Below are 19,398 nucleotides of genomic sequence, written 5' to 3' on the forward strand. Positions count from 1 at the left end.
CTTGCTGTATTTTTTCAGGCGTGGACGGAGAGAGCGAAGTGGATCCATAGTTCGGCTCCGCTGCCTGAAGAGCCAGTCATCCCACTCCTGGCGAAGATGCTGGTTCCGGCGCCCTACAGGCTGTCGGAAAAGAAGGCCAAGAAGAAGGCCAAGGGGGCCAAAGGTGGCCCCCGTCGCAAGGGTGCTTCGGACGTGACGTCCGAAGACAAAGTGACCCTTTCCTCCGCTGCCGAGGACGACGACGAGGAGGAGGAGGAGGAGGAGAACAACCCTCCCCCTAATGAGGGAAAGAAGAAGAGGGCGGCCTCCATGAACCTGGAGGCGGAGACGTCCAAGAAAGGGAAGGGCTCCCTCGCGGATAACTCTGTGTGGGACGTCAACAGCAGTCCGGAGTGACGCCCCTGCACTAAGCCTCAGGCTGCATCGTAAGTGCTAGGACTCATACATGCCCATAAATCTAGCCTCTCCACTTTGTTGTATTGACATGATTAGTTATGCTATTACAGTCCGGCCCACGACAGCTCCCAGCGATCCTCGTCACGACGTTCGTTGGATTCAAAGGCGATGGCCAGCGAGTCACCATCGACCGCTCACTCCCCCAAGGCCAAGGACGACGCTGAGGTGCTATCCTGAGGACCTTCCCAGGCCGGGGAGAGGTTCAGGAGGTGCCAGAAGGCGAAACCCCCGTCGCCGGACACCAGGGGGAGCCAATCCCCATGGAGACTGGTGATGAGGGCCGTACTCAGTTCGGCCCTCAGCCGGACTCGATTCCGGAGACCGTTGCGGCTCCGGAATTAGGCATGCAACCTCCTTCGAAATAAGGGGGTATGCCTATTCCGTCGGTACCAGGGGCACCGGATAATCTGCTGGAAGCACTGCGAGGCGCTTCCATTGTGGATGAGCACCGTGTTCTTATGGGCGCGGTAATTGAAAGGGTTCAGTCCGCCAAGGGCGGACTAACCGAAGCCTATAGCAGCCTGCTGACAGGTTTTGAGGTAAGCGACGCAAACAGAGAAAATCCCAATATAGGCAGTAGCCCCTGAGACATTGTCCGGTGTTCGGAAAGAAAAAGCCGGACAGAGGATCAATCCCTTATTGCAGGAAACTAACTAAATTTGTCTAAAATGAATACGCAGGCATCGCTGTTGGCCGCAGCCTCGCATACTGCCGAAGTCTCCGGCCTGAAGCAAAGACTGGAGCAGGCCGAGGAGGAGCTCGGCCAGGTGAGGAGGCAGCTCCAAGAAAAGCAAGGTATGTAATAACCCAGTATGTATTCAAAAAGAGTAAAATAATATACATTGACCGAAGTGTCATGATATGTATAGGAGCGACAACCAAGGTCGAGGCCCTGAAAAAGGCCCTGGCCGAAGCCGAGGGGAAGGCTATCAAGGAGCAGGCCGCCCGTAAGAAGCTCAAGGCCCGGGTCAACGAGGTCCAGCAAGAGCTCCAGGACGCGGTGAGGGAGTGCGAGACCTTGGAACGCGATGCGTCGGCTCAAGAGTCCGAACTCACCAACGCTCATCAGAGCGCGGAGACGGCCCAGAATGAGGCCCAGGGCGCCCTCCAGGAGATCTAGGAGGCCAGGAAGATCGAGGCGGGTAAGGCATTTAGTATGCAAAGCAAATATGTGAAGAGGAAGTATCTTTTACTAACCCGGATTCGGAGTTCTCCACGGGCTTTTGCTGATCTGCCACGTAGTGTGTCCGATGCCACGGAGTTCTTCCGAGCCGAAGAAGGGAGCTCCACAGAGAAGTTGTTCTGGTTGCAATATCTTGCGCAAGAACATCTGGTGCCCTTCAGCGATCAGCTAAAACAGCTGGTCGAGCTGCACAGGGTGGCCGAACTGGCCATGAAGGATTTAATAATCTGGCTGTGGCCAGCCGAAGCTATACCCAGCAGTTACTTCGGCCTCATGAAGCAGTTGGTGGATGCCTGTCCTCGGCTGGACGCCGTCAAGCGGTCCGTCTGCATTGAGGGCGCGCGTATGGCCTTTGCCCGCGTCAAGGTCTGGTGGGCAAAGATGGACACCATCAAGATTGTGACCGAGGGGCCACCCGAGGGCAAGGAGCACCGCACACCCGAGCGGTATTTTGGATACGTCCTGGAGGGGTCTCGTATTGTAGCGACGCAGTGTTCGCAAGACATTATCTTTGAGTGAATGTATTCAAGTTGCCTCTACCTTGTATGATAAAACAAGTGAGTTTGTGATATGATGTTTGTTATGTTAAAAAATTTACCTCCTGTGCGACCGTATTGTATGAAATCTGAGGGTTGGCCAGTCGTCGAGATGGAATCTAAACACTCTTGATCCAATTATATGGTCCTTGAAGGAGTTGTTTAGCGCAACGAACTAGGCAATCAGACTATGCGGCTTTAACGCCCTCACTTAGCCATAGGAGTTTGACAGAAAAAATGTTGGCGCAGCCCCTAGTATTCGGACTAGAGTGCTATTAGCACCTAATCTGGAAGTACCAATCCTTCGCGTAATGCGGAAGAAATCTCCAATGATTTGCAACCTCCGAAGAGCTGACCGGCTCTCGCCGCATCATGACAGTCAGTTTTCGGCTTTCTCTACTGAGGTGCTCCTTTGGGTAAACCAAGGCACAATCGCAGTAGTTCTCCCTTTACTACCTTAGCTGATATAGCGGAACGTAAGATGGCAAGCACAGGAGCCGGGCAACCCAACTATTGACCAAAGACATGATTCGGAGCCAATGCATATAATGCTAACTTCGGGGTGCTGAACTATACTATAAAATGTGTTCGAACTTTTGTTGCCGTAGTGCGGGGTGCTATGAAGCCCCTGGCAAATATGAAACATACCAAACTGTACGGGTGCTATCTGATGAGGTTACCCATAGGAGGGAAAGAAGAAAAAAAGGAAAAAGAAGGGAAAACAGACGGGGTGCAAAGATAATAAGCTAGGGCCCTAAAGTTCGGGCCGCAAACTGTTTCCATTGTAATTTGATTAATACGTCAAGGCGCATTTGATACAAGTAGTGTGATGAGCAACATGCTATTTAACATGCCAAAACCAAGGGAGAGCTGCATGTGGGTCCTGAAAAACAGGTAGAGTAATCATGAACGAAACCACCTAGAAAGTCCCCCATATGTCTGCGTTTCTCGTCGTCTTGGTGGGTTTATCCTTCAAGAGGACTGGTGATCAGGCCAGCCGACGGGGCCTGCGGGATTGAAACCTGAAGAGGAAATGAATAAAAGTGAAAGTATGTTTGTATCCGGTGTCGGTTAAGCCGTACCATGGATCACAAGCTAGCTATGCCTCCGTCGATGCCCATGGAATTTTGAGTGCGTAGTTATGTACGCGCGGCACGAATGCCACCGCTTGATCGGGACTGAGACAGAGGTCGGATTGCTAGTCGAGCTCCTGACGAGCCGAGCTGTCCTACTGCAGGGTAGTTCGGACCCTCTTAACAGTGTCCGTGGGCTCGGCAGCCGAATTAAGGTTCTGCTTGAGAAGGCCGCTCTGTACTTCTGCTGCTAAGGCAGCTGTGTGCTCTTCTGTACGGAGGGAGTGTTCCGTATTTCCATTGACCGTTATGACGCCGCGTGGACCGGGCATCTTGAGCTTGAGATAAGCATAGTGTGGTATTGCATTGAATCGAGCGAATGCGGTTCGTCTGAGCAGTGCATGATAGCCGCTGTGAAAGGGGACGATGTCGAAGATTAACTCCTCGCTTCGGAAATTGTCCGGAGATCCGAAGACAACCTCTAGCGTGATTGAGCCCGTACAATGGGCCTCTACACCTAGTATGACTCCTTTGAAGGTAGTCTTTGTGGGCTTGATCCGTGATGGATTAATGCCCATTTTTCGCATTGTATCCTAACAGAGCAGATTGAGGCTGCTACCTCCGTCCATAAGGACGCGCATCAGGTGAAATCCATCAATGATTGGGTCAAGGACTAGTGCGGCAGAACCGCCATGACGGATACTAGTCGGATGATCCCTACGATCGAAGGTGATCGGGAATGACGACCATGGATTGAATTTTGGGGCGACTGGCTCTATCGCATAGACGTCCCTTAGTGCGCGCTTGTGCTCCCTTTTGGGGATGTGTGTAGCATATGTCATGTTCACTATTTTGACTTGAGGGGGAAACTTCTTCTGTCCCCCTATGTTCGGTTGCCGGGCTCCTCGTCATCGTCCTCGCTTTCCGATCCCTTTTCCCTATTCTCGGTGTTTAATTTGTCGGCCTGTTTAAAAACCCAACAATCTCTGTTGGTATGATTGGCAGGTTTGTCTGGGGTGCCATGTATCTGGCATGGGCGATCGAGTATGCGGTCCAGGCTGGATGGTCCCTGATTGTTTCTTTTGTACGACTTCTTTCGCTGGCCGGACTTGGAGCCGCTGAATCCGGCGTTGACTGTAGTGTCATCGGTATTATCGCCATTGCTTCGGCGTTTGTGTCTGTTGCGTCGGAGCTTGCCGTTGCTGTTTTTGACCTCGGAGGGTCCTGCCTCGCTGGCTGTGTTTTTACTACGAGCCAGCCAACTATCCTCACCCACGCAAAAGCGGGTCATGAGTGCCGTGAGGGCTGCCATGGATTTTGGCTTTTCTTGCCCGAGGTGGCGGGCGAGCCATTCGTCGCGGATGCTATGTTTAAAGGCCGCTAGGGCTTCGGCATCCGGACAGTCGACGATCTGGTTCTTTTTAGTTAGGAACCTAGTCCAGAATTTCCTGGCTGACTCCCCAGGCTATTGAACTATGTGGCTCAAGTCATTGGCGTCTGGTGGCCAGACATATGTACCTTGGAAGTTGTCGAGGAAGGTCTCTTCCAAGTCCTCCCAGCTGCCAATAGAATTTTCAGGCAGACTGTTTAGCTAGTGCCGAGCTGGCCCTTTGAGCTTTAGTGGGAGGTATTTGATGGCGTGAAGGTCGTCCCCGCGGGCCATGTGGATGTGGAGAATAAAATCCTCGATCCATACCGCGAGATCGGTTGTTCCATCGTATGATTCGATGTTTATGGTTTTGAACCCTTCTGGGAATTCATGATCCATTACTTCGTTAGTGAAGCAAAGAGGGTGTGCGGCACCTCTATATTGGGCCGCATCGCGACGTAGCTCCGATGGAGTCCGTCTGCGGTTTTCGGCCCGGGCGTGACTAGGTTTGTCACGTCCGAATAGATAGCCGTCCTCGCGTGTCAAGGCACGTCCTCGCGATCCGTAGATCAATCTTGTATGTCCTGCTCTACTGTCCAGGTCTTGACGAAGGTCATATGTATAGCCCCGAGCTGTCTTATCCCGGCCTTTACGGCGAGGTGGGACAGTCTGGTTTTCGGCTCGAGTTGCCATTTTATCCCGACCGCGCGGTGGCTCGACCGCATTGTGTGATGCTGGTGCGGGCTCTGGTGCCTCGTCATTGAACTGAGGTAGCAATTTGCGCTTCGGGTAACTTTTGGCTGGGCCTTTAAGGCCGTATTCCTCGGCTGCTAGGACATCGGTCCATCTGTCGTTGAGCAGGTCTTGATCAGCTTGAAGCTGCTGCTGCTTCTTTTTCGGGCTCCTCGCAGTGGCTATTAGCTGAAGCTTAAAGCGCTCCTGCACGAGAGGTTCCTCAGGCACGATGAAGTCTTTGTTTCCGAGGCTCACCTCCTCCTCGGAGGGTGGATCATAACTGCCGTCCTCCGAGTCTTCTTCTATGGCCTGTTCGTCAGGGCTGACTTGCCCATCTTCCCGATTGTCTTGTTCGGCAGTTTGTTCATCGGGTTCCTCTGTGTCTTCGGCGCCATCTGGAGTGTTGTCGTCTCTTGTGCCGGTGTTGCCGTCTCCGCTACGGCGCGATTTAGAGCGGCGCCGCTGACGCCAGCGCTTTGGTTGTGTCTTAGGAGGGTCACTCTTATCTGGGTTTTCCTTGTCGTCGCCGCTATTATCTTTTGGTGTATCCACCATGTATACGTCATATGAGGAAGTGGTCGTCCATCGTCCCGTGAATGGCGGGTTTTGGGCCTCCTCTTCTCCGGCATCGTCGTCCATACCGTCGATGTCTTCGGAGTCATAGTCAAGCGTGTCGGTTAGGTCTTCGACAGTGGCTATGAAGTGGGCGGTGGGTGGGAAATGAGATTCTCCATCATCAGCCTCCAGTTCGAACCGGATACAATTCGGTTGTGAGTCCTCTGCAAAGGACAGGTTCTTTAATGAGTTTAGCACATCGCCGAAGGGCGAGTGTTGGAAGATGTCTGTGGCGCTGAACTCGAAGATCGATAAGCGATCAAGTTTGGCGTTCGCAGTCTCTCATGGTTTAGAACTTAGAGCCAGAGACGAGTCCGAGGTTCCGATGACACAGGCCTCACCCGAGGTTAGGTCTGTGTGCAGCTCCATCGCCGCAGAGTCTGCAGCCTTCGTGGCGGGGTTGAGCTTCCTATCCTCGGACGACGCGATTTGCTCCGGATCTAGGGCCAGAGTAGTCACAGGTGCGATTTCCAGAGCATGGATCGGCGACAGATTTAAGTCATGTTCACCGTGGGGATAGGGAGTGGCTGCCATGGTCTCGAAGCCGTCGAAGATCAAGTCTCCACGGATATCCGCGACATAATTCAAGCTCCCAAATCTGACCTGATGGCCAGGGGCGTAGCTATCGATCTGCTCCAGATGGCCAAGCGAGTTGGCCCGCAGTGCGAAGCCGCCGAACACAAAGATTAGTCCGGGGAGGAAAGTTCTCCCTGGACAGCGTCATTATTGACGATTGAAGGGGCCATCAAACCTTTTAGGGACGATACAGTGGAACTCTCAATGAAAGCACCAATTTCGGTGTCAAAACCGGCGGATCTCGGGTAGGGGGTCCCGAGTTGTGCGTCTAAGGTCGATGGTAACAGGAGACAAGGGACACGATGTTTACCCAGGTTCGGGCCCTCTCTACGGAGGTAATACCCTACTTCCTGCTTGATTGATCTTGATGAATATGAGTATTGCAAGAGTTGATCTACCACGAGATCGTAATGGCTAAACCCTAAAAGCCTAGCCTGTATGACTATGGTAATGCATATATCCTCTCCGGACTAAGTCCTCCAGTTTATATAGACACCGGGAGGACCTAGGGTTACACAAGGTCGGTTACAAAGAAAGGAATCTACATATTTGGTCGCCAAGCTTGCCTTCCACGCCAAGGAGAGTCCCATCCGGACACGGGTGCAGTCTTCGGTCTTCGTGTTCTTCACAGCCCATCAGTCCGGCCCATGGCTAACAGGCCGGACGCCCGAGGACCCCTTACTCCAGGACTCCCTCACTTCTCAACCATCAACATTTGATGCTTTTCTTGATTTCTACCTTCGCCGATTTCAGCATTACGAAGAGCTCGGGAATTGTTTTCGTCATCCCTTGCATATTATAGTTCATCACGAAATTCCAGTAACTTGGTGATAGTGACTAGAGAACTCTGTCAATCACTATCTTATCAGGAAGATTAACTCCCACTTGATTCAAGCGATAGTAGTACTCACACATTCTGAGCGCATGCTCACTGGTTGAGCTATTCTCCTCCATCTTGTAGGCAAAATATTTGTCAGAGGTCTCATACCTCTCGACTCGGGCATGAGTCTGAAATACCAATTTCAGCTCTTGGAACATGTTATATGCTCCGTGGCGTTCAAACCATTTTTGAAGTCCCAGTTCTAAGCTATAAAGCATGGTGCACTAAACTATCAAGTAGTCATCATACCGAGCTTGCCAAACGTTCATAACGTCTGCATCTGCACCTGCAATAGGTCCGTCACCTAGCGGTGCATCAAGGACATAATTCTTCTGTGCAGCAATGAGGATAGTCCTCAGATCATGGACCCAGTCCGCATCATTGCTACTATCATCTTTCAACTTATTTTTCTCTAGGAACATATCAAAAAATAAACGGGGAGCTACAACGCAAGCTATTGATCTACAACATAGATATGCAGATACTATCAGGACTAAGTTCATGATAAATTAAAGTTCAATTAATCATATTACTTAAGAACTCCCACTTAGATAGACATCCCTCTAGTCATCTAAATGATCACGTGATCCATATCAACTAAACCATGTCCGATCGTCACGTGAGATGGAGTAGTTTTCAATGGTGAACATCAATATGTTGATCATATCTACTATATGATTCACGTTCGACCTTTCGGTCTATGTGTTCCGAGGCCATATCTGCATATGCTAGGCTCGTCAAGTTTGACCCAAGTATTCTGCATGTGCAAAACTGGCTTGCACCCGTTGTATGTGAATATAGAGCTTATCACACCCGATCACCACGTGGTGTCTTGGCACGACGAACTGTAGCAACGGTGCATACTCAGGGAGAACACTTATACCTTGAAATTTAGTGAGGGATCATCTTATAATGCTACCGTCGTACTAAGCAAAATAATATGCATAAAGGATAAACATCACATGCAATCAAAATATGTGACATGATATGGCAATCATCATCTTGTGCCTTTGATCTCCATTTCCAAAGCACCGTCATGATCTCCATCTTCACCGGCTTGACACCTTGATCTCCATCGTAGCATCATTGTCGTCTCGCCAACTATTGCTTCTATGACTATCGCTACCGCTTAGTGATAAAGTAAAGTAATTACATGGCGATTGCATTTCATACAATAAAGAGACAACCATAAGGCTCCTGCCAGTTGCCGATAACTTTTAAAAAACATGATCATCTCATACAACAATTTATATATCATCACGTCTTGACCATATCACATCACAACATGCCCTGCAAAAACAAGTTAGACGTCCTCTACTTAGTTGTTGCAAGTTTTACGTGCCTGCTACGGGCTTCTAGCAAGAACCGTTCTTATCTACGCATCAAAACCACAACGATTTTTCGTCAAGTGTGATGTTTTAACCTTCAACAAGGACCGGCCGTAGTCAAACTCGATTTAACTAAAGTTGGAGAAACAGACACCTGCCAGCCACCTGTGTGCGAAGCACGTCGGTAGAACCAGTATCATGAACGCGGTCATGTAATGTCGGTCCGGGCCGCTTCATCCAACAATACCGCCGAATCAAATTAAGATGTTGGTGGTAAGCAGTATGACTATTATCGCACACAACTCATTGTGTTCTACTCGTGCATATAACATCTACGCATAGACCAGGCTTGGATGCCACTGTTGGGGAACGCAGTATTCAAAAAAATTCCTACGATCACGCAAGATCTATCTAGGAGATGCATAGCGACGAGACGGGAGAGTGTGTCCACGTACCCTCGTAGACCGAAAGAGGAGCGTTATGACACGTGAAATCCCGACACGTGAAATTCCCGTGATACCCCTGAACCGAAAGAACCACCTAATTCAAATCGCTGGAGGTACTTTCATAACTTACCGCACATTTCGGACAAGCGCATCCCTAAGCCATGGTTCGCCCCTCCCCTCCCCCTCCGCCCCCATTCGTACACGGAGGCCGCGAAAACCCGCAAAGCCCCACACCCTCCTCCGTCCGCCACCCAGCCGAAGCCTCTTGATGACCCACAAGTATAGGGGATCTATCATAGTCCTTTCGATAAGTAAGAGTGTCGAACCCAACGAGGAGCAGAAGGAAATGATAAGCGGTTTTCAGCAAGGTATTCTCTGCAAGCATTGAAATTATAGGTAACAAATAGTTTTGTGATAAGATAATTTGTAAAGGGCAACAAGTAACAAAAGTAAATAAAGTGCAGCAAGGTGGCCCAATCCTTTTTGTAGCAAAGGACAAGCCTGGACAAACTCTTATATAGAGAAAAGCGCTCCCGAGGACACATGCGAATTATCGTCAAGCTAGTTTTCATCACGTTCATATGATTCGCATTCGGTACTTTGATAATTTGGTATGTGGGTGGACTGGTGCTTCGGTGCTATCCTTACTTGGACAAGCATCCCACTTATGATTAACCCATATTGCAAGCATCCGCAACTACAAAAGAAGTATTAAGGTAAACCTAACCATAACATGAAACATATGGATCCAAATCAGCCCCTTACGAAGCAACGCACAAACTAGGGTTTAAGCTTATGTCACTCTAGCAACCCATCATCTACTTATTACTTCCCAATGCCTTCCTCTAGGCCCAAACAATGGTGAAGTGTCATGTAGTCGACGTTCACATAACACCACTAGAGGAGAGACAACATACATATCATCAAAATATCGAACGAATACCAAATTCACATGACTACTAATCGCAAGACTTCTCCCATGTCCTCAGGAACAAACGTAACTACTCACAAAGCATATTCATGTTCATAATCAGAGGAGTATTAATATGCATAAAGGATCTGAACATATGGTCTTCCACCAAATAAACCAACTAGCATCAACTACAAGGAGTAATCAACACTACTAGCAACCTACAGGTACCAATCCCGGACTTAGAGACAAGAATTGTATACAAGAGATGAACTAGGGTTTGAGAAGAGATGGTGCTGGTGAAGATGTTGATGGATATTGGCCCCCTCCAGATGAGAGGAGCGTTGGTGATGACGATGGCGATGATTTCCCCCTCCCGGAGGGAAGTGTCCCAGGCAGAACAGCTCCGCCGGAGCCCTAGATTGGTTCCGCCAAGGTTCCGTCTCATGGCGGCGGAGTCTCGTCCCAAAAGCTTGCTTATGATTTTTCTTCGGACGAAAGACTTCATATAGCAGAAGATGGGCACCGGAGGGCCAATAGGGGGCCCACGAGGCAGGGGGCGCGCCCAGGGGGGTAGGCGCGCCCCCACCCTCGTGGCCAGGGTGTGGGCCCCCTCTGGTATTTCTTCCGCTCAGTATTTATTATTATTTCCAGAAACAACTTCCGTGGAATTTCAGGACTTTTGGAGTTGTGCAGAATAGGTCTCTAATATTTGCTCCTTTTCCAGCCCAGAATTCCAGCTGCCGGCATTCTCCCTCCTTATGTAAACTTTGTAAAATAAGAGAGAATAGGCATAAGTATTGTGACATAATGTGTAATAACAGCCCATAATGCAATAAATATCGATATAAAAGCATGATGCAAAATGGACGTATCAACTCCCCCAAGCTTAGACCTCGCTTGTCCTCAAGCGGAAGCCGATAACGATAAATATTGTCCTCAAGCTGTTGATAAAATAAAATACAGACATGAGGGCATCATGATCGTTCTTATAACAGCAACATATATGGATATTGTCATATGATTTCTTATGCTCAAGTAATAATCTATTCCCAATGCAAAGTATGATTCAGAAACTTTATTGAGAACTAACAAACTATAATCTCAGTCATTGAAGCAATTGCAATTTATCATAACATCAGAAAGTGTCTATGTCAGAGCTTTTCAGCAAGTCCACATACTCAACTATCATTTAATCTTTCACAGTTGCTAACACTCACGCAATACTTGTGGTTACGGAGTTTTAATCGGACACAGAGAAAGATAGGGGCTTATAGTTTTGCCTCCCAACCTTTTACCTCAAGGGTAATGTCAACAATAATAGTTCATGCTAACTTACATCCAATTAGATATATATGTCAGGATCTTTCCAACACACTGTGCTTGCCAAAGGATAAAATATAAAAAGGAAAGGTGAAGATCACCATGACTCTTGCATAAGGTAGAAGATAAAAGTAAAAGATAGGCGCTTTGCAGAGGGAAGCAGAGGTTGCCATGCGCTTTTATGGTTGGATGCACAAAATCTTAATGTGAAAGAACGTCACTTTATATTGCCACTTGTGATATGGACCTTTATTATGCAGTCCGTCGCTTTTATTTCTTCCACATCACAAGATCATATAAAGCTTATTTCCTCCACACCAATCAATCATACATATTTAGAGAGCAATTTTTATTGCTTGCACCGATGACAACTTACTTGAAGGATCTTACTCAATCCATAGGTAGGTATGGTGGACTCTTATGGCAAAACTAGGTTTAAGGGTTTTTGGAAGCACAAGTAGTATCTCTACTTGGTGCAAAGAATTTGGCTAGCATGAGGGGGAAAGGCAAACTCAACATGTTGGATGATCCATGACAATATACTTTATCTCAGATATAAGAAAACATAACCCATTACATTGTCTTCCTTGTCCAACATCAACTCTTTAGCATGTCATATTTTAATGAGTGCTCCCAATCATAAAACATGTCCAAGATAGTATATTTATATGTGAAACCTCTCTTTCTTTATTACTTCCTATTAATTGCAACGATGACCAAAGCTATGTTTGTCAACTCTCAACAACTTTTAATCATCATACTCTTTCTATGCGAAGTCATTACTCTCCATAAGATCAATATGATCTCTTTATTTCTTTTTATTCTTTTCTCTTTCTTTTATACACTCAAGATCATGGCAAAACAATCAAGCCCTTGACTCAACACTAATCTTTATTATATAACTCACGGACTCGATTACATAGAGGAATCATAAGGCAAAACTCAAAACTAGATCATACCAAAAACTTTATTCTACTAGATCAAGAATTACTAAAAAGGATAGAACTAAGAAAAACGGTAAAGATAGAGATGTGATGGTGATACGATACCGGGGCACCTCCCCCAAGCTTGGCAGTTGCCAAGGGGAGTGCCCATACCCATGTGATTATGTCTCCTTTGTTGGTGAAGAAGATGCTGGAGTTGTTGATGATGGGTAGTCGCACATCGAGCGCAAGAGATCCTCCAACTTGCGGATAATGCCCTTGAGTGCGACGATATGCTCCTTCAACAAAATATTTTCACGTGTGAGATACTTGTTTTGTATACGAGCTAACTCAATCATCTTGAAAGCTTCAATCTCAGTTGGGGTAAGAAGATTGTGATCAAGTTGAAGGGTGTCTTCTTCTGCCGGAACTTGGTCCTCCGTGGCTTTCTTGATCCCTTCATCCATGTTGATCTCCACGGGTTCTTCCATCTTCAGCTCTATCTTCATTAGCCAAGCATCGTTGTCACCATTGTTGGAGGAGGGGAACGACATGATGCCTGGCCTTGACAACCCTGACAGAAAACAGCTCGAAACAAGAACAGAGGACAATTGCGTGATACGGGAGTCGAAACCTTCGGGAGATTATATAATGAATTTTTACCGACCAAAATACGTAACATGAAGAAAACGGAGTCCGGAGAGCGCACGAGCTGCCCATGAGGCAGGGGGCGCGCCCAGGGGGTAGGGCGCGCCCTCCACCCTCGTGGAGGCCTCGTGTCCTTCCCGGACTGCTTCTTATTTTTTCTATTTTTCTAAATATTCCAAAACGGAGAAAAATTGCCATTAGAACAGTTTTGGAGTCGGTTTACTTACCATACCACATACCTATTCCTTTTCGGAGTCTGAAACGTTCCGGAAAGTGTCCCTTATGTATTCCTCCATGGTTACGGTTTCAATAACATTGGTTTCAACATTTATAGGATTACCTGAGATATAATGTTTGATTCTTTGACCGTTCACCACCTTCGGATTTGTGCCTTCAAAGTTGTTGATTTTTATGGCACCGAAACGATAGACCTCCTCGATAACGTAAGGACCTTCCCATTTAGAGAGAAGTTTCCCTCCAAAAAATCTTAAACGAGAGTTGTATAGCAATACATAATCACCTACATTAAACTCACGCTTTTGTATTGTTTTGTCATGCCATCTTTTAACTTTTTCTTTAAACAACTTGGCATTCTCATAGGCTTGGGTTCTCCATTCATCAAGTGAGCTAATGTCAAATAACCTCTTCTCACCGGCAAGTTTGAAATCATAGTTGAGCTCTTTAATGGCCCAATATGCCTTATGTTCTAGTTCGAGAGGTAAATGACATGCTTTTCCATAAACCATTTTGTACGGAGACATACCCATAGGATTTTTATACGCAGTTCTATAGGCCCATAATGCATCATCAAGTTTCTTGGACCAATTCTTTCTAGATCTATTAACAGTCTTTTGCAAAATTAATTTGAGTTCTCTATTACTCAATTCTACTTGACCACTAGACTGTGGGTGATACGGAGATGCAATTCTATGATTAACATCATGCTTAGCAAGCATTTTACAAAAGGCACCATGAATAAAATGTGAACCACCATCAGTCATTAAATATCTAGGGACTCCAAACCTCGGGAAAATAACTTCTTTAAGCATCTTAATAGAAGTGTTATGATCAGCACTACTAGTTGGAATAGCTTCTACCCACTTAGTAACGTAATCAACAGCAACTAAAATATGTGTATACCCATTAGAGGCAGGAAATGGTCCCATATAATCAAAGCCCCAAACATCAAATGGTTCAATAACAAGTGAATAATTCATAGGCATTTCTTGACGTCTACTAATATTACCAATTCTTTGACATTCATCACAAGATAAGACAAACTTACGGGCATCCTTGAAGAGAGTAGGCCAATAAAAACCGGATTGCAATACCTTATGTGCAGTTCTATCTCCAGCGTGGTGTCCTCCATAAGCCTCGGAGTAGCACTTGCGTAGGATCTGTTCCTGTTCATGCTCAAGCACACAACGTCTAATAACACCATCTACTCCTTCTTTATAAAGATGCGGGTCATCCCAGAAGTAATGTCTCAAATCATAGAAAAACCTTTTCTTTGCAGGAATGTGAAACTAGGTGGTATAAACTTAGCAGCAATGTAATTAGCATAATCAGCATACCATGGAGCAGTACGAGAAGCATTTATGACATTTAATTGTTCATCAGGAAAGCTATCATCAATAGGTAGTGGGTCATCAAGAACATTTTCTAACCTAGACAAGTTGTCTGCAATGGGGTTCTCAGCTCCCTTTCTATCGATAATATGCAAATCAAATTCTTGTAGCAAGAGAACCCATCTAATAAGTCTAGGTTTAGCATCGTTCTTTTCCATAAGGTATTTAATAGCAGCATGATCAGTGTGAATAGTTACTTTAGAATCAACAATATAAGGTATGAACTTATCACAAGCAAATACAACTGCTAAGAATTCATTTTCAGTAGTAGCATAATTTCTTTGGGCATTATCTAGAGTTTTACTAGCATATTGAATAACATTTAATTTCTTATCAACTCTTTGCCCTAGAACAGTACCTACAGCATAATCGCTAGCATCACACATAATTTCAAAGGGTAAATTCCAATCAGGTGGCTGAACAGTAGGTGCAGAAATCAATGATTTCTTAAGTATTTCAAATGCTTCTACACAATCATCATCAAAGACAGATGGTATATCTTTTTGTAATAGATTAGTCAGAGGCCAGGAAATTTTTGAGAAGTCCTTAATGAACCTCCTATAAAATCCAGCGTGACCAAGGAAACTTCTTATACCTTTGATGTCCTTGGGACATGGCATCTTTTCAATAGCATCAACTTTACCTTTATCAACTTCAATACCTCTTTCAGAAATTTTATGCCCCAAGACAATACCTTCATTAACCATAAAGTGGCACTTCTCCCAATTCAAGACAAGATTAGTTTCTTCACATCTCTGCAAAACTCGATCAAGGTTGCTCAAGCAATCATCAAAAGAGGATCCATAGACGGAGAAATCGTCCATGAAAACCTCGCAAATCTTTTCACAAAAATTAGAGAATATAGCCATCATGCATCTTTGAAAGGTAGCAGGTGCATTGCATAAACCAAAAGGCATACGTCTATAAGCAAAAGTACCGAAAGGGCAAGTAAAAGTGGTCTTAGCTTTATCATCAGCTGACACAGGTATTTGAGAGAAACCAGAATAACCATCTAGAAAGCAAAAGTGTGTATGTTTGGATAATCTTTCTAGCAGTTGATCAATGAAAGGCAAGTGGTAATGATCTTTTTTAGTAGCTTTATTTAATTTGCAGAAATCAATTACCATCCTATAACCTGTAATAATTCTTTGCGGAATCAATTCATCTTTATCATTAGGAACGACCGTAATACCTCCCTTCTTAGGAACACAATGGACAGGACTTACCCACTGACTATCAGTGATGGGATAAATTATACCTGCCTCAAGGAGCTTTAATATTTCCTTTCTTACCACTTCTTTCATCTTAGGATTCAGCCGTCGTTGATGATCAATAACTGGTTTGGCGTCTTTCTCCAAATTTATTTTATGTTGACATAGAGTGGGACTAATGCCCTTAAGATCATCAAGAGTATATCCAATAGCAGCACGGTGCTTCTTCAGAGTTTTCAATAATTTTTCTTCCTCCTTCTCTGAAAGTTTAGCACTAATAATAACAGGATATATCTTCTTTTCATCAAGATAAGCATATTTAAGAGTATCAGGTAAAGGTTTAAGCTCAAACACGGGATCACCCTTGGGTGGAGGGGGATCCCCTAGGATTTCAACAGGCAAGTTGTGTTTCAGAATAGGTCCCTACTTAAAGAATACTTCATCTAATTCCCTTCTTTCATTCATAAACATATCATTTTCATGGTCTAGCAAATATTGTTCTAAAGGATCACTAGGAGGTACGGCAATAGAAGCAAGACCAATAATTTCATCTTTACTAGGCAATTCCTCTTCACGGTGTTGTCTATGAAATTTAGAAAAGTTAAACTCATGAGACATATCACCTAGACCAATGGTAACAACATCCTTTTTGCAGTCTATCTTAGCATTTACAGTGTTTAAGAAGGGTCTACCAAATATAATGGGACAAAAGCTATCTTGTGGGGAACCAAGAACAAGAAAATCAGCAGGATATTTAGTTTTCCCACACAAGACTTCAACATCTCTAACAATCCCAATTGGTGAAATAGTATCTCTATTGGCAAGCTTAATTGTAACATCAATTTCTTCTAACTCAGTAGGTGCAATATCATGCATAATTTCTTTGTATAAGTCAATAGGTATTGCACTAGCACTAGCACCCATATCGCACAAGCCATGATAACAATGATATCCTATTTTAACAGAAATAACAGGCATGCCTACCACAGGTCTATGTTTATCTTTAGCACAAGGTTTAGCAATTCTAGCGGTCTCATCACAGAAATAAATAACATGCCCATCAATATTATCAGCCAAGAGATCTTTAACAATAGCAATATTAGGTTCAACTTTAACTTGCTCAGGAGGTGTATAGGTTCTAATATTGCTTTTACGAACCACAGTTGAAGCTTTAGCATGATCCTTTATTCTAACAGGGAAAGGTGGTTTCTCAACATAGGTAGTAGGAACAATAGGACCATTATAAGTGATAGTCTTTTCTTCAACTTTAATAGGTGCAGCTACTTTTACTTCTATGGGAGGATGATATTTAAACCACTTCTCCTTAGGGAGATCAACATGAGTAGCAAAAGATTCACAGAAAGAAGCTACTATCTCAGAATCAAGTCCATATTTAGTGCTAAATTTACGGAAAACATCGGTATCCATAAAATATTTAACACAATCAAACTAAGTGTCATACCTGACTCCTTACCTTCGTCGAGGTCCCAATCTTCAGAGTTGTGTTTAATTCTTTCCAATAAATCCCATTTGAATTCAATAGTCTTCATCATAAAAGAGCCAGCACAAGAAGTATCGAGCATGGTGCGATTGTTGTCAGAAAGCCGAGCATAAAAGTTTTGAATAATCATTTCTCTTGAGAGCTCATGATTGGGGCATGAATATAACATTGATTTAAGCCTCCCCCAAGCTTGAGCGATGCTTTCTCCTTCGCGAGGCCAAAAATTATATATATAATTGCGATCACGATGAACAAGATGCATAGGTAAAACTTCTGATGAAATTCCAATTTCAATCGTTTGTAGTTCCATGATCCCATATCATCACATAGCCTATACCATGTCAATGCATCTCCCTTCAAATATAAAGGGAAAACCTTCTTCTTAATAACATCATCGGGCATACCCGCAAGCTTAAATAATCCACAAACTTCATCCACATATATTAGGTGCTCATCAGGATGTAATGTTCCATCTCCTGCAAAAGGATTAGCTAGCAGTTTTTCTACCATACCCGAAGGAATTTCAAAGTAGACAATTTCATTTTCAGTAGGTTGAGGAGCAACTCTTTGCTCTACTGGTCGGGGTGAAGATACCCCGAACAAGCCCCTCAGAGGATTACTTTCCATAGTAACAAGTGACAGTAAATTTCAGCACACTATATAAATTTTTCCTTACCAAATTCCACCTACCAAAGGCGCTTCACTCCCCGGCAACGGCGCCAGAAAAGAGTCTTGATGACCCACAAGTATAGGGGATCTATCGTAGTCCTTTCGATAAGTAAGAGTGTCGAACCCAACGAGGAGCAGAAGGAAATGATAAGCGGTTTTTAGCAAGGTATTCTCTGCAAGCACTGAAATTATAGGTAACAGATAGTTTTGTCATAAGATAATTTGTAAAGGGCAACAAGTAACAAAAGTAAATAAAGTGCAGCAAGGTGGCCCAATCCTTTTTGTAGCAAAGGACAAGCCTGGACAAACTCTTATATAGAGAAAAGCGCTCCCGAGGACACATGGGAATTATCGTCAAGCTAGTTTTCATCACGTTCATATGATTCGCGTTCGGTACTTTGATAATTTGGTAAGGGTGGACCGGTGCTTGGGTGCTGTCCTTACTTGGACAAGCATCCCACTTATGATTAACCCCTATTGCAAGCATCCGCAACTACAAAAGAAGTATTAAGGTAAACCTAACCATAGCATGAAACATATGGATCCAAATCAGCCCCTTACGAAGCAACGCATAAACTAGGGTTTAAGCTTCTGTCACTCTAGCAACCCATCATCTACTTATTACTTCCCAATGCCTTCCTCTCGGCCCAAACAATGGTGAAGTGTCATGTAGTCGACATTCACATAACACCACTAGAGGAGAGACAACATACATCTCATCCAAATATCGAACGAATACCAAATTCACATGACTACTAGTAGCAAGACTTCTCCCATGTCCTCAAGAACAAACGTAACTACTCACAAAGCATATTCATGTTTATAATCAGAGGAGTATTAATATGCATAAAGGATCTGAACATATGATCTTCCACCAAATAAACCAACTAGCATCAACTACAAGGAGTAATCAACACTACTAGCAACCTACAGGTACCAATCCTGGACTTAGAGACAAGAATTGGATACAAGAGATGAACTAGGGTTTGAGAGGAGATGGTGCTGGTGAAGATGTTGATGGAGATTGGCCCCCTTCCGATGAGAGGAGCGTTCGTGATGACGATGGCGATGATTTCCCCCTCCCGGAGGGAAGTGTCCCTGGCAGAACAGCTCCGCCGGAGCCCTAGATTCGTTCCGCCAAGGTTCCGCCTCGTGGCGGCGGCGTCTCGTCCCGAAAGCTTGCTTATGATTTTTCTTCGGACGAAAGACTTCATATAGCAGAAGATGGGCACCGGAGGGCCAACAGGGGGCCCACGAGGCAGGGGCACGCCTAGGGGGGTAGGGCGCCGCCCACCCTCGTGGCCAGGGTGTGGGCCCCCTCTGGTATTTCTTCCGCTTAGTATTTTTTATTATTTCCAAAAACAACTTCCGTGGAGTTTCAGGACTTT

The sequence above is a fragment of the Aegilops tauschii genome, chromosome 3 (assembly GCF_002575655.3).
Source record: "Aegilops tauschii subsp. strangulata cultivar AL8/78 chromosome 3, Aet v6.0, whole genome shotgun sequence".
NCBI lineage: Eukaryota > Viridiplantae > Streptophyta > Magnoliopsida > Poales > Poaceae > Aegilops > Aegilops tauschii.